The sequence below is a fragment of the Engraulis encrasicolus genome, chromosome 12, assembly GCF_034702125.1.
Source record: "Engraulis encrasicolus isolate BLACKSEA-1 chromosome 12, IST_EnEncr_1.0, whole genome shotgun sequence".
NCBI lineage: Eukaryota > Metazoa > Chordata > Actinopteri > Clupeiformes > Engraulidae > Engraulis > Engraulis encrasicolus.
Window position 1 is genome coordinate 45,038,889 of NC_085868.1, and position 17,225 is coordinate 45,056,113.

Genomic DNA, 17,225 nt, shown 5'->3' on the forward strand with positions numbered 1-17,225 from the left:
CTCATGCTAGTTTGGCAGTCTATCCACTTATAAGGTAATGCATCAAGGTTGACATGTCATATTGCTCCACCTGTGGGTGGTAATACTACCTCTGCAGCTTCGTCTTTTAGTGACACAATGCAAGTCACTCACATTTTTTTCGCTTGTGGGAGGTTGTTGTCAGTCACTGGGAAAAAGTGTCTCCATGCGACAAGTGATGGACATGACTCTGACTGCATGTTGCCAAATTGGTGCTCTGGCATTTGTAGAAAATGTTCTTCTCCCCATCGACTCTAGCTGTGGCCAGTTAGTTGGGACTCCAGCCGAGAAAGCTTGGTTGTGCGCATTCCAATGCTAATTGAGGAAGCACATTATTTAAGTGTCTTCTCCTGCTTGGACACAGTCCTCTTCTTCTCTGCCTGTGCCTGTTATAGTGATGTACACACAGCATAAAAGCCTAGACTTTACTTGATATAACCACATGACAATGTTCCATGTAATTCCCCCACACACAATCTTTAAGTAAATGTCATGCTTTATGATACATGATGCTACCATGTTAAGTGCATATAATTTAATTACATAATGTATATGGGATTTTTTCAAATAAACCCTAATTGGACAAATGGACTAAATTATGCATGCACAATAAGTGTGTGTGTGGGGGGGGGGGGGGGGGTTAGGTCAAAAACGTAAAGAATTTTACTCTCAAAAGGGTCTTTTCCGGTTTTCTGGTAGGTCTACAGCTCAACAAAGCGCAACTCGGCCGCTACTTTTTGCTTTTCGAATTGGCATGACACAGCTCAATCGTTAAGCAAAAAGTGGTGGCCGAGTCACACTTTGTTGAGCTGTAGGCCTACCAGAAATGAAATCATTAAAAAAACACACACATTCTCTATCTTAGAGCATAACAGACACATTTTGCCATACCATCCTTGTTTGCTATTTGATTGAAACAGTTGTTAGCCTGTAAAAAGAAGTGAATGTCCAGTATCTTCTGTTGCCTTTGACCACAGTTTGTCCACTGAGTTTTACATATAAACTTGCCTGGCAGCTGTTCACCATCAGACATCATTTGCACCTATCCTAGTGGGGAGCCTGTCAGGTTGCTATACAAGCTGGCCTTTCTATTCTAGTGTCTGGAGGTGGCTCTACTTATAAGAGCTCAACTCCCAGTATGTTCACTGTGTGTGTGTGTGTGTGTGCGTGCGTGCGTGCGTGCGTGCGTGCGTGCGTGTGTGAGAGAGTGTGTGAGAGAAATATGACTTGTGAATATTTATGGTGAATACATGTGCAATGTTGTGTGTATACCAGAGTTGTGTAATGTAGAGGTAGAAGTACTCTCACGTAATTACAACCGTAGTAGTATGATAGGGTATGTAGGGCAGTCATTGGTAAGCTGTTAGGGCGTCAGACTTGTATCCCAAAGGTTGCCGGTTCGACTCCCGACCCTCCAGGTTGGTTGGGGGGAGTAATTAACCAGTGCTCTCCCCCCATCCTTCTCCATGACTGAGGTACCCTGACCATGGTACCGTCCCGCCACACTGCTCCCTTTGCGGCACCATTGGGGGCTGCCCCCCTTGCACTGGTGAGGCATAAATGCAATTTCATTGTGTGCAGTGTACATTGTCCACTTGTGTGCTGTGGAGTGCCGTGTCACAATCACAATGGGAATTGGAATTTCCCAGTTGGGCTTTCACTTTCACTTAATTATATTACACAGTTGAAATCATGTAAGATCATACCACTACTTGTATCTGTAGATTGAGAGGATACACCGTTTTTGTAAAACTCACTTGTTTACCACCACACATGCTTGACACCATCTAAAGCAAATTTGTTTAAATTTGTCTCTTCAGATCACACAACATGGTTCCAGTGATCCATATCCTTGGTCTGTTCATCTCTCTTGAGACCAAGATTTAAAAAATTGCTTTAGATGGTGTCAAGCATGTGTGGTGGTAAACAAGTGAGTTTTACAAAAAAGGTGTATCCTCTCAATAGCCAAGCATGGTAGTGGGACTGACATGGTTTGGGGATGCATGAATGCTGTCAACATTGGCAATCTGGAATAAAAGAAACATGCATGTCAACATGCACTGTGACTACTGAAGCAGATCATGATATTCTCCATAGGATTGCATTCAAATCTCACACCAATCTATTTAAGCCAGATGCAGACTCAAAATGTAAAGAAAGGTTGAAACGCACACTGATGACCTCCCTTGTCATCCCTTTTCATTTCGTTTCATTTCGAGACGATTCGAGCCAACATAGCCCCTTCTCTACCGGATTTTAATCTGGGGTGTACTCCCTTTTGTGAGTACATGTTCAAACATTAATGGCTGTATTTTGTTTTTTTCTGAGTGAACAAGACATTTAAGCGGTTAAATATGTTGTTAAAAGGTCACTAATCATTGTGTCAAAGTGAAATTTCTGTAATGCTTTCCTATGAAAAGATATACTCAAAAATCTGCAAAACTGTGAGGTGTGTATTCACTTTCGTGATATACTGTAGGCCTAATGTAATTGTTAAAAAAATAAAGAATGAAGAATAAAATGCACCACCATTTTAAAACTTGTGCCGGCGCCTGTTCCTGGTATACGTAAGGACCAAGCCATCCCCCCTTGGCCGTTAGCATCAGGGCCGGTGCTCTGCCAGATTTTCCTACATTGTAATATTTTCCTACGTAACATTGTTTACAGTAAAATACAAAACAGTAACACCAAACAGGGTGTTAGATTTACGAGATGAAAGATATGAAAATAAAATCGCATGGTCATGGATACAAGTACTACCAAAAACCTGGCTTTTTATTAAACTTTAGCAAAAGCGCTAGCAAATCCGCTATTATAATGAGTAAGTTAGCTAAGTTTCCACGGTCACACTTCAATTTCTAAGACACACATACACAAATAATGATAATAAACACACACCTGTAGTGTAAATTGTAAATTAAAGTACTCTATTCATCTGTTCTCCGCTAATATTGCACAGTCTTAGGATCAGCTGGTGTTGACAAAGTGACAAAGGGGAATACTACACAAAGCGCAAAGCAACTATCATTGTGACAAAGGATAGACACTGCACAATGCTCAAACTAACATTGTGACAAAGGATGGACACTGCACAATGCTCAAACTAACATTGTGACAAAGGATGGGCACTGCACAATGCTCAAACTAACATTGTGCTTGCAGGAAACTAGGAATAAGCGCTGACATTTCATGACATTTGCCTTCCCAAAGTCATTCTGGCCAAAGTGGACATTACTGGCGTGCCCAGTGGCGCAGGATCAATTTATGAACCTCTGACAGAGTTGAGCAAGCAACAGTGCGTCAGTGTCTGTCAGGTGTTATAAAACTGCTTCTGCCCCATGTTGCAACATTCTTTTTAATCTCACATTGTGATTGAATCTTAAGTGGGTGTAAAAGAGGGGAGATTTTTTTTAATCTAGAAGGCATTGTTGTGCACAGCTGGGAAAAAGATTACATTGTGTGAATTTGGCAAAGGTCACACGGTTCTTGCCTTATGACTAATACAGTACAGGTTGATTCAATGTCTAAGCAAGTATTACATGCAGGATACATGCAAGTTGTGAGCTTACATTTTCATCTCACTATCTCAGTGTGTTTTTTACTTCTGTAAAAAACAAGTGTGAAATTTAAAACGATGGTGCAGTATAGGCTGATGATTTACCCATCCATGAGCTTTTGTTATTTGGGCTGGGATACCCCTTAGGCACATCTCAGGAAAAGGAAAGGGGAGGCTGTCTTTGAATCTGTGAGTGATTTCGCCCACGCACCGCACGCCATTTCCTTTTTTGGCATTTTCTTGAAATTTACTTGCAACGGCTGAGTCACTTAGACGTTTATGATCACAAGTACTGATGACATTGTTATTCGAGGAAGAACAGAGGCCCGGGGCGGTGGGGGTTGGGATAAAAGAAGGAATGAGCTCTCCAGGCAAATGGACAAAGATTGAAAGCACTGTCCTCAGCTTGTAAAATATGATGGTGAGGGCTCTAAGAGAATGTCGAAATGGTGAAGTGCTATGACTCAAAGGGGGCGAGATGGAAAAGCGCACAGATTTTTGGAAAGGTCATTGTCTGTCGGCAGCACCTCCGCCTCTTTGCAGAGCTGGACTGGGGGAGAAATAGCGACCAGGCACTTTTGGCTTAAAGGGGCCCCTCATAATTTGCAGCGCAGAACTGACTCATCGTTGGGCCCCACATCCTCCTGGGCCCCTAATTTCAGAAATATAAAAAGAAAATGATAATAATAATTTTACATTTCTGAAAATAGGGGCCCACAAGGGTGCGGGGCCCACTGGGACATGTCCACTTTGCCAGATGGCCAGTCCAGCCCTGCCGCTTTGCCTTTCACTGTCTTATGCTCCCCACATTCACCTACATACTGACAGTTGCACTTGTGTGATTCCCTTATCGCTTCAGAGAATATATGTGTTTTTTTTATTTCTGGGTCCTGTGTGATAAATCTTTCCTTCATTGCTGTGATGGCTCCTGGATCACAGCTCTCTTTTGCCTTTCTTTCTTCTTGCTTACGCAGAGCCAAGCAGACTGAGAATACAAATGAAGAGTTCAGATGCAAAAACCCCTAACTCCATTTCTGAAGACCTGCACTTCTATATTTTTAGAGAGCCCCGTTGTTGGTTTGGTTTACATTCATGTACTTGATAATACATATAAATAGTTCTATTACATAAATAAAATAAAAAATATGCAATTTTGATAGCTTTGTATTAAATAAAAATGAATTAAGATTATTTTCTGAAAAGGCACTTAGGGGGTTTTGCATCTGAACTCTTCAAATATCAACCTGTTTTGGCAAGCTGAGTCTGGAAGGTACAGTACGAGTATTTTTATGCTAATGTGCAGACGTGATGTCATGTTGGTACATTGGTACTGTTTGTCATGGTTACCGGGTGTGAATAACCATTGTTGCTATTTGCACCCGGGTGTTCCATTGTTTGTATTTGCACCAGAGTGTGAATAGCCATTGTTGCCATTTGCAGCCGCTTGTGAAAAGCCATTTTCTGAATTTGTGTGAATAGCCATTGTTTCTATACGCACCCGGGTTTGAATAGCCAGTGTTGCTATTTGCACCCGGATGTTTTTGCTATTTCCACAAGGGTGTGAATATTATGCCACACAGCATGGCACTCAAAGGGAAATATGGAGTACAACAACTTTTCAAAACTCTAGAAAATCAATCAATGTAATTGAAAAGTATTACTGTGAAACCTTTCCAAATCTCAATTGCACGCCATTGCTTCTACTTTTATGCATGATCAACATTTGTCAATTTTTGTAACATTTTCAATATTTCTTTTAATATGTCTTCAAATCGACTTTATTTGCTTTTGTTTTCATGAGGACTTGGCATGTTTTCCCATGCGACTGCTGTGTGTGGTTCTATCATATTCCTGCACTAAATGGAACAAGATCCCCAACTATGATTGCAAAAAGACATACACATTGGTTTGTGTATCTCCTCAATAAGATGTCACTGGCTGGACCCCAGTCTTTGTGAGGACCGACCAATTCACAGAGAGAGAAATTATTTGGATAGTCTATTCAGGCTCCCCTGTGTTATCTATGTTATGTCTTAGGGCCATGTACCTTGTGTATGAGAGAGAGAGGGGAGAGAGAGAGACACACACACACACACACACACACACGCACACGCACACGCACACGCACACGCACACGCACACACACACACACACACACACACACACACACACACACACACACACAGATCACTTCCCTTGATGGAATATAATTTTCTTTTCCTTTTTTCCTTCCCCACTTCTTTATCACTTCTGCACAGGTGTCTGTGTGTGTCAGCCTGACATATTGCTACTGATTAAATGTAATGTTGGAGAACATTAGATTTGTCAATATTCACTGTACATAGAGGTAAGCTGAAAAAGCATGATCTGTGTTTCCCATATAATATATTATATGCTGTGCCCAAAGCATCCAGAATACAAGCTGATTCTGTTGACAACACTAAAGGGTTCCTGGATATTATTGGAGAATGACAGAGGCAAAAATTAAGGGCTTTAAAGGAACAATTCACCTCATTTCAAATAGCCAGAAATAGTATATAGTCCCAGTAAAATATGAGAATACATAGGATTTGTCGACTAAGTGTTTCCATTGCCTAGTTTAAAGAAGGCTATAGCCAAAGTATAATTATTATTATAAACTACTTTAAAATGAATGTAAAATTCACCAGACTGCAAAACAGCTATCAAATCCTGTTAGGTGATCACTTGTGGCTTGATGCTAAGGCTCCCATTTACTTCAAATGATTATGCTAAGCTATGCTAATACTTGATACCAGTAAATCTAAGTACTGAAAACAATGAGAAGGAAATGATATGCACATTCATGAATAATGCTTGAAAATGCTGCAAATATGTGAAAATCAAAAAAGGGTGGATTCTAAGTGCTTTAAGTGTGCTATTTTTACTTAAACATTTCAAACATTCTGTGAAGTCTTAACCTCAAGACTTCAACTTAGATTCATGAGTAGAGTAGATTCATGAGTTTGCTGACAATGACGAATGCATTTATTTACATATCCATATGCTCTCAAATAAAACAAACAGCACTGTCAGCGCAATATATAAAACTCAAAAGTCACCCTGAATCAAACATTTATAATGTTCCAAGTCAGTGTTCCGGAAACATGTCGCTTTGTTTTTTATGAATGTGAGCGTACATGCAGCCAGTGGCTGCTGCTGGGGCATGAAGGTAAAATTAAGCCGTGGTGACTGTCTCTCGCTTTTTTTTGTTTTTTTTTAGGCCCCACAGGTCTTCGCAAGGCTGACAAGGCAGTACCCAGTGACAAATCTACTGGGGGGTAGATAGAGGAGAGGAAAGTGGACTGAGTGAGTGAGTGAGGGAGGCAGGGATAGAGGGAGGGAGGAAAGGAGGGAGGAAGGGCAAGGCAGCGTTTTCAACAGTACCCAGTGACAAATCTACAGGGGGGTGGGGGGGGTAGAGGAGAGGAGAGTGGACTGAGTGAGTGAGGGAAGGAGGGATGGAGGGAGAGAGGGAGAGGGAGGAAGGGCAAGGCAGCGTTTTCAACCACGCAAGGTCACGAAGACGTCCGGTCCGGTAGCTGCTTGGTTACTCATGAGACTGGAGGTCTGGTTTTGAAGGAGGCGGCACTAATTACACAAGACAAGAGAGACAGATCCTTCCTGTCAGAAAGCCTTGTGCCTCAGGACACACATCCAACCTCCTCGACTGTGAGCAAAGGACACAACACAACTGAGAGAGAGAGAGAGAGAGAGAGAGAGAGAGAGAGAGAGAGAGAGAGAGAGAGAGAGAGAGAGAGAGAGAGAGAGAGAGAGAGGGAGAGAGAGAAATGGGGAGGAAAAAATGAAGAACAGAAGAGGTGAAAGAGAAAGAGGTGAGAGAAAGTTGTGGGGTTGGTGTGGGGGGTGGAGGCGGGCACAGATTCACAGATTCAGTTTTTTTGTCAAGCTATCCTTGAATAACCTTTGCACAAAATATACTTTTGTGTATTTAAAAAAAAGGCACCAAGATGAGAAATGGGGGAAATCTGCTGGAGTTTGTATCTCACGTGGTCTTATCTTGCAAATACGAATAGCAAATGAACAGATTAGGACAGAAGTATTAAAGTGGATATTAATGCAAAGTAGGCCCATGTCGCTTTATGGTTTTACTAAAATGATAAGATATGAGAGGTAATATGGAAGGACCTCCCAAAAAACACAAAATGTTTTCGCTGTCTCTTTATCGGTGAAAGATTACATGAATGTACTATGAAAGTGCATAGATAGCCAGGATTACACCATACAAAATGAAGCCTGGGCCCACCCACTAACTGAACACTGAACAAAGTGTCATAAACTCATTCAGTCTGGCCACACATTATCTAAAACATTTTGAATTCTCAAAGTTTTCAAGAGTATGGCACGCTCTTATCCAGATAGTTTGTTGGTTTCTTGGGTTTGGGTGCTCTTTAGTCCAAGGTAGCCTTGTGCATCCAGGTTCAAGAATAAGAATAAATTATCTGACAAGGGCACTCCAATTTAAAATGTCTTTATTAATTTGAAAAGTCCTACATGCACATATTAAAAACAAGGCCCACGCATAGCATTATGAGTGCCTTCTTCAGGGCAGCGCCCATATGTCCATGTAGGACTTGTCAAACTTAAAAAGACATTTTAAATTGGAGTACCTCAGTCAGAGAATTCATTCTCATTCTTGAACCTGGACATTTTGAATTCTATCGGGATAGGGGACTAACCAGTTTAGAGTATTTCTAACGTCTTAATGCAATGACGCACCAGTCCAGTTAGCAGGTGAAGGAAGGAATGGGTCTTAACAATAATGGTGCATGAATTATAACGCAATAAGTACATAAATCAAGTGTTAATCCACCGGAAATCATACATTACTTCTACTTCTGTAATTCATGCACCATTATTGTAAAGTGTTTCTGGCATTTTATGAGTACGAGCTAGACATACCCATTGCATCTCCCTCGTAAAATGGGGTTGACAACATGAGTAGGACAGACCAAATGTTCGTAGTCAAGTCAAGTCAAGTCAAGCTTTTATTGTCAGTTTCTACATATGCACAGGTCATACAAGGAAATTGAAAGTATACTTCTCTCTACCATGAAAGGACATAGACATAAACAGGACTGTCTTTAACAGACTGACATCAAAGTGCAAGACAGGGCAAGTAACAGTGATGGACCAATAAAGCTTTGTAGAGCTTTGAAATCTCAATAGCCAGGTTGGCAAAGAAATACCCTCAGAAGACAAATACGTACATGGTCTTAAGGAAACAAGTACAATATTCAATATTCAAACTTTATGTTTCATGGGAGCTATAATTTTAAAAGCGTGCCACAGTTCTTGTGGAGAACTGGAGAACCAGAGAACAGTTCACCTTTTAGGTTAAAGCATATTCTGAAAACCATTTCTGTATTTCTGAAAACTGATGGTCTTCCCACATTCTGTGTCTCTGAAAAGTACAGAGTACACCAGGCCTCTTTGACACTATGAGGTGGAAAACCAGTGTTACTGGGCTTTGCTTTTGAAGTGACACAAACTGCTCTGTTGACTCTAGTATCCCCACACACGCTTTCTGTCCGTTGCTTTCCCTAACTCTCGTTTTTTTATTTCTCATTCTCCTTTTCAAATCTTATGCGAACACCCAGCAGGACAGCACGCAAGCACGCACACGCACACGCACACGCACACACACGCACACACATACACAGACTGACCTTCTCCCTCTTTCCAAACTTCTGCAGCAGATTTCCATTTCAAAATACCTGCCTGTGGACCATCTCCAATCATGCAATCATCATATGGAAATTCCGGTGCAGACGTGGTACATTACTGGTTAACATATGTCCTCAACCCTAGAGCTGCCAATTTTGGCTTATTTTTATCACCAAAGGGACTTCACCGCATTACTTTCCATCTCATTACCAACAAGGATTTTTGGTTGATATACTATACAGTAGGCTACTTTTTTGTGGAAATGTCATATCGTGGTTTTACACTGAAACAGGAGATTTTCCCTTTGTGATTTCAGTGTGGCCCTGCAATAATTCTGCTTAAACCTATGGTCAAAGGTGCTGTGGATGTGAAGAGAGAGAGAGAGAGGGGGGGACCAACGCTGCTTAAAATTATATTGGCAGTGGGGTGATAACAAAGGCCTTTTTATCCTATTGCAAAGGACTTCTGGTGGGGCGAGATAAAGGGTGGTCTTTCTTCCAGTTGTGAACGAATGGGCGTCTCTCTCTGATGGTTCTCTCTTCTTCTTTTTCCAGGTGTGTCATGTTGGCAAAGGGAAAACCGGCTTGGCCTTTCACAATCAGCTGATTAGCATTCCGTCCTGCTTTGAAGTCACATCAGTTGATTCTGGGTGAAGGCTTGTTGTTGGTATTTACAATACGATTAAAATAAAATCAAGAAAGTATACCCCAACCCTCTAGCCGGGAGTGTGCAACTGGTCAAAGACTGCTTGAATTCTTTTTAGAATCTCTATATGAGGCTTTGTCCATCCGTTGGTCCGTCCGCTGGTCTGTCCGCCGTGACGTGTTTTCCCAATCATTGAAAACTTCTTCAAAATGATAATAAAATGAAATATGATTCCCTATGAACAAAAATGTTTGGACGCATCGTTGTCCTCCTGTCGAACTTGTTTTTACCAAACATGGTAAAAATGTGGTTTGATTTGAGATTTGGCTGTGTTTTCCAGAAACAACACTCAAGAATGTCAGTATTTAAAATTGTATTATTTTTAGAATATACACTAAAAGTAAACTAGTGCTATTTCAACACTTGGTGCATTGTGCATGTGCAGTATATTCAAGTGTAACTGAGGTGTCCCCATGCAGTCCATCCCCTTAGGGCTTGTTTTCAGGATGCCAGTTGCTTATTTCTGTCACAAATAAGGCAAGTATTTAAAGTGGTTAGAGCGTCAGACTTGAAGCCCAAAGGTTGCCGGTTCGACTTCCGACCCGCCAGGTTGGTGGGGGGAGTAATTCATTAACCAGGATGACTTCAGCCAGTTGATTGGACAGGTTGAGGAACAAGGCAAAACAGGACATGCATGCAGCCGTAAAATGCTAGGTGAGCAGAATGTCATTAATAATCATTAATTCATTTAATATAACACTCTACTATATGCATGGGAAAATGTTCACTTCTGGCAGCTGTTGGAGAAGAGAACAATACAAAGTGTGTGTGTGTGTGTGTGTGCGTGTGTGTGTGTGTGTGTGTGTGTGTGTGTGTGTGTGTGTGTGTGTGTGTGTGTGTGTGTGTGTGTGTGTGTGTGTGTGGGCGGGCGTGAGTGTGAGCGCGCGTGTGTGCGCGTGTGTGTGTGTGTGTGTGTGCGTCTGTGTGTGTGTGTGTGTGTGTGTGTGTGTGTGAATCTGATTCATATTCTATGCAGTTACATCCTGGTGGGTGCATCGAAGGGTTTATGAGTCTGACATTTAATTTGTCATTTTATTAAGATGTACTGTTGTTGAGAAGACAGCCTTTCAAAACAGATCAAAACCACTGAGTGATCCATGGGCTTTTTTGCGATCTTTGTTATTTTCTCTCTTGACAGCCCAATGGCAGATTGTGTTGTGCACTCCATGATATCTCTCATCTCATATCTCTCGCAAGGTTCAAATGAGAGGTCAAAGAGGGATTGTGATTGGCAGCTTGACCTATCAGAGTACGCGCCGACTCATTGTCAGACAAGAACAGTGATTGTAAATGGTATCTCAGCATTACTTCCAACCGAGTCATTTCGAATTTCAATTTTGCCTTCAGGCAGCTATGCTAATAATATATTGATAATGATGGCAAATTAAAAATGAATCATGATTTCTTTTCTGGGGAGAGATAAACAGTTAAAGAGACATTTGAACCTTCAGAAATGCTATTGTTTTTCTCTTCCTCTAACGTCTTTGGGAAAAAGGGAAACTGTTTTCAAAAAACACCCAGACGGCATTGCTCAGTTGTTTACATAATTAAGTTGACACCTCCGCATGAAAATCTGTTCCTGTCGGCTCTGTCTCAGCTGTAAACGTTGACCGCTGGCTGTCAAATCTCCATTTCACACAGCGGTTTGTGCATAAATAATATGGACATCAACTGAGACATGATGAATGTGTGAAATAGTGCAGCCTGACTTTTGCCCCGCATTCAGGTTTGATGCCGTGTTTTATTTTATTTTGTTTTTTTTAACCTTATGCCACCACCGATTTCACTTTTCTGAAACAGGCCAACTCTCACCTTCAGAATGTCCGCAGCAACAGCAGCAGCTCAGCAAGCAGTGTTGTTTTCAATTAAAACCACCAAAAGAACTAACATCTCGTCTCCCAAACTCAACGTCCTTTCTCTCTCTCCCATGACACCTACGCCCATCCGTCCTCTCCGCCTCTTCTCCGCCTGCCCTGCAGTCTCACAGGGCTGCAATACCTGATAATCGCACTGAGAAAACATTTACCGTTCTAGCACGTCACCTGCTTTGTCTCCCCGTCCGAGATTAACACATGAAAATGAGATCACTCCGGCTTCATTATGGCCTTGGCAGTTGAACGGCTGCCTAGAGGACGGAGCGGGACTGCCAAGTCGGAGAAAAACAAGGAATGGGGGCCGGGGCGAGCGGCTGAGCTCTCCTCTGCATGTAGAGAGGTGGTTAGCTTTGGGTAACAGGTGCGAAATGGAGGAGACCCAACTGGGAGGAAATAGTTCATGATTTTTTAATCTACTTTCAAATGGGCCAGACACTGACGGCAACGTAATCAGGTGGAATAAAATGAGCATCGGTTAAGTGGGCCTCTCTCTGCAGCCAGTGGCTTTTTCTCCCTAGACACTCCAATGTCATTTATCCATCGGCCGTATACCAAGCCTGCATATTCCTTTTCAATTACTCTGATGATTGCTGTGCAAAAGCAGCAAAGATTGAATGCATAATAGCATTGGATCAAGGCTCAAGATCAATTTGGGGTATTCCTTCCTAATGTATCTGCATAACACCCTTTTAAGAAGATAAGTTTTGTGTCATTTTTGGAAATCTCAACTGAAGTCTTTTTGACTTTATTTATGATGGGACATTGAAGATGGTGACAGGAAGTGAGTGGGGAGAGAGAGACAGGGAAGGGCTGGCAAAGGACCCGGGCCGGGAATCGAACCCGGGTCAGCCACATGGTAGACGAGTGCCCTACCGTTTGGCCACGGCAGGGGCTCAACTGAAGGACTCTGTTGACTGACGTCCTTCTATTTAGAGCGTTGGATTTTTGTAACCTCTCTCTCAGGTGGAGGCAGTGTTGCCAGATGTGTCTGATCAAATCCCGCCCAAAAGCTTCTCAAAAACCGCCAAAATGCGCTAAATTCCGCCCAAATTCAACAAATTACCTCGACTTCTATGAGCCCAGAACGGCTGAAAAAAAACGCCAAATGGCCAATTTTTCCCGTTTTTACCCGCAGACGCTCATCACAAGTAGCACAATTGGGCGGGCACCCGCCCAATCTGGCAACACTGGGTGGAGGCCCATCCCCAAGGGGATAAGGACATCTCAGGTCCATACATACGCTGCCCTGTATGGCTCCTGTCAGCCGCGTCCTGCTCTTGTCTAGTCACCTGAGTGGCATCAAGAGTTACGACAGCCTATTTGGAAGGAGGGGGGAGGGAAGGGACACAGAGGTAGGGTGGTGGTGGTGGTGGTGGTGGTGGTGGTGGTGGAGTCAGGGGCGGATTTAGCCATTTTGGGGCCCTAGGTGAATTATAAACATGGGGCCCTCAAAAGTCATTATACAGACTACAAATTCTGTGTTTTGGTGCTATTTTAGTGTTTTATCTCATATAGATCTTTGATTACTTTACATAGGCCTATGTGACACAGTAAGATCAAGCCTGCATTTTTTGCACTCCTACCACAACTGGTGTGACAGTTGGGGGCTCCTATGGACGACAGATTTGGTCGGGGCCCTAGGCAATTGCCTAGGTTTGCCAATGGAACGTGCGCCTCTGGGTGGAGTGAGGTGGTGATAAAGGTGGTCATTGGTGGTAGTAGTGGTGGTGCTGTGCTGTGGCTGGTAGTGTAAGGGGTTTTGTGCTGCTGTGAATAACTCTCCCTTTAAGATACTCTGAGTGGAGTTGAGGGCCTGGCCACATAAATCTGCCAGTGACACCTTCAGTGAAAGTCATTAGTCAGCTGCCTGTGCTGTGCTGCTACTGGCTCCACGCCACGGCCCGAGCAAGCCAGCCCAGCCAGCGAGCGAGAGAGGAGTGGAGGAGCGTCTCCTTCTCCTTCTCTCCCTCTCTCCTTCCATCGCCTCCCCACCCTCCATCTCCAGGCCCAGGCCCGAGCAAGGAAGCCAGCCAGCCAGCGAGCGAGTGAGGAGTGGAGGAGAGCCTCCTTCTCCTTCTCCTTCTCTCCCTCCATCGCCTCCCCACCAGGGACGGTTCTAGTCTATTTGGTGCCCTAGGTGAGTGCCTCTCTTTCCTTTTGGCGAAATTAGACATGGCATCTGTAAGCATGTTGCCATACACCTGATCCAGCACAGCTGATCTAGTATTTATACATATGACATGAATGCTCATGAGTAGTCATTGTCGATGTTAGTTTGATGCTTTATTTCACTTAATATTCTAATTTTCTGGAACTTGGTGCTCCCAAGACTTTTGGCGCCCTAGGCGGCTGCCTTGTCTGCCTATGCCTAGTAGCCAAGGATGGATTACTGCAAGGGCCTACCGGGCCCAGGCCCAGGGGCCCAAGAGTCCAGAGGGCCCTGAAGCCCATTCCTCTACATTTCTATTCTCATGTTGTGTAAAATCACACTTTTAGCAACTCTATTTTCACATATTTTCAGGGGAAAAAACCTGAATACCCAACAATATAGGGTCTCTAACATCTGGAGGGGGCCCTTTCTTGTTGTCTGGCCAAGGGGCCCATGGAGACATGATCCGTCCCTGCTAGTAGCGCCGGCCCTGCTCCCCACACTTCATCTCCATCTCCAGGCCGCGGCTCGGCCCTGCCGTCGTTCTTTATGCAGCCCCAGCCAGCCAGCGCTGGTCTCTTAGCCTCATTCGTCTAATGGAGGCAATGAAATCAAGAGAAAGGGAATTCATATTGATGTCCTCCATTTAGGGGCCTGCAGTCAAAGCCAGCAACGATGCTTTTAATAAATGCGGCACTATTGATATTTTTTTTCCCTCTTCTCGTCCACCCTGCCCCCATCCGTCCACCCCACCTCCATCTCTCTCCCTACTGGGGTTAAGAGTGCACAGACCTGGCAGTGGGGGCTGTCTTGTGAAAGACGTTACAGCAATAATGGAAAGGATTGCACCAACGACAACGTCCTAATGAAAGATGTGGTGGCATTATAGTCAAAATACTTTGGATTGCGGGATTGATTTTCACAATTTGTATATATGGTCTGTTCAAGAAATGCCCCCTTCAAAAGATGTTTGGCTACATACTTGTCAGTGTACATTCCTCAGTCCATGATAGCTAGCCTGGCGACACCATCCTATGTACTCCACCCAAAGATTTTGGCTCTGCACTTAGTCTGGCGAAACCCTCCAAGCTTGGTTCGCTCACTGTTTAGCCAATCAGCAAACAGTTGAGAGTGGTGATGCAGAACTCACCTGCGAAGTCCGTTAATGATTGGTTAAGGTAACACTATTCACACTTTTGTTTTGCTATTTGTATGCTTTTGCGACACAATAATCGCAACAGTCATGCTAATAAAGCACAATATGGGTTTTAATTTGAATTCGGAACTGCAATGAATTTAAATGGCAGGGTAAGGTCTGAACATCTCCCACCATCCACGGAGACGGATTCCTCTTAGCTTTCGCCAGACTGTTTGATGGAGTCAACAGTCGGCTTTTGCCCTGGAGGCACGACAGCGGCTCATCAGTTTCACATAATGGATACTGTTGTCGTTTTTAATCCGATTATACTGCTCTACTACCTGCACTGCCCTACAAAGGCAGAGATCCTCAACTCACATGTGTGAAACGGGAGAAAAAATTCTTCAAAGTTTCTGTTTTGTTATCCTCAGTCTAATAAAAGTGTAATAGTTAGAGCTCCTCGATTTGACAGTTGGTTGCTATAATGGAGATATACTGTATATGTAGGCATGTAGCATAGTTAAGGTGCCCTGCCTTTGGATCATGGGCAAAAAATAAGGCGCTGTGCAAAGGCAAAATGCCTTAACTTCCAATTTGCTTTATTTTGACATCGAAAACAATCAAATTGGCTCATTTATTCACATGATAAAGGTGGTATGTTATACCCCCAAAAGGACATTAACTCAATTTTGACCAAAATTGATATTAAGGTCTTTTGCCTTTGTAGGGCAGTGCAGTTGTGGAATATCGAAATGCACTTGACATTTTTTAGTAGGTTTATTTCCCAAGATTTATACTAGCATATTGTCTGAACTAAAAATAAAAAAAATGATGTTTCATACTTTTTTTTACTGCACTGAACATATGGATTCGGATGTCTGCATGCTAAATTCAAACTATAATTTGATTTAAATGAGGCACAAGAAAGAAGCAAAGCAAGACTCTGGGCCCACAACTACAATTCATTTACAGACTTATACAGAGTGATTCACTGACACATTTCATGTGGCCTACTTAATGCTCGCAGCTCTATTCAGGATCCTATTAGTATTTTTAGGCCTTTAGTGTTTTCTCTCCTTCTTCAGAAATAGTGTTTCAAATGAAATGAAAATTATACGTACATCCTACAGAGATGATTTCCCCATGGTGGTGTGATTCATCCTCAGTGAAATGTTTTGTTGATTGAGAGATTGGGGTCGACTGATGATTGTGGCCTTTTGTGTTGTTCAAAACTGACTGACGGAGAAAGGTATGGAGGTAGCCGCCACAGAGAGAGAGAGAGAGAGAGAGAGAGAGAGACAGAGAGAGACAGAGAGAGACAGACACAGAAGAGAGAACATGTGTGTGGGAGAGAGGGCAAAGAAGGTTCAGGGAGAAAGAGTGGGTGCAGTGAGCTGTAGAGAATTAGAACGATGGCAAGAGCTATGAAAGGAAGTGTGTTGAGGTAGAAAGATGGAACTTGGTGTGACACCCTCGATTCAAACGCATGCAGTACGTATATATAAACGCACTGTGCTGTTGCATGGCAAAGTTCAAATGCTCCACTAGCTTCCTAGCAGTCTTTTATAAGCACAACTGATGTTACTGATCACGGTGAAGTCTTTTGGCATGGTCCATCAATACCATATGTGCATGAGAAACCTGATTCATCTTACTGAAATGCTCTTTGTTACATATAAAGCCATCCCTAGAGATTTAGGTGCCTGAGTGCAAACTAGTAGCGGCCGGTGGCTGGGAAAACAGGCAGGGCAGAAATTTTTAGCGATCAAGACCATAATAATTAAATCAATGCGGTATCATTTTTGCGTTGCGTTGCGGCAAGCCAGGAAAGCATTTACCCAGTGTGTGTGTTAGTAAAACTCCACCTCCCGTGATACACTGCGCTTATCAGGCAAGCGTAGTCTGTCTATGTGCAACTTCTGTTCTGAAGACAGCTGTTTTGAAATTGACAGTTCTCCACGCAGCTACTGTTCTCTTGGTCATTTAAAGATGGCCTCTCAACGTCATTTCATTAATATTGCTGTGTTCCCCATTGTTATTGAATGTGTTACGCGTTGGTCCTGTTTTAAAAAACGTTCT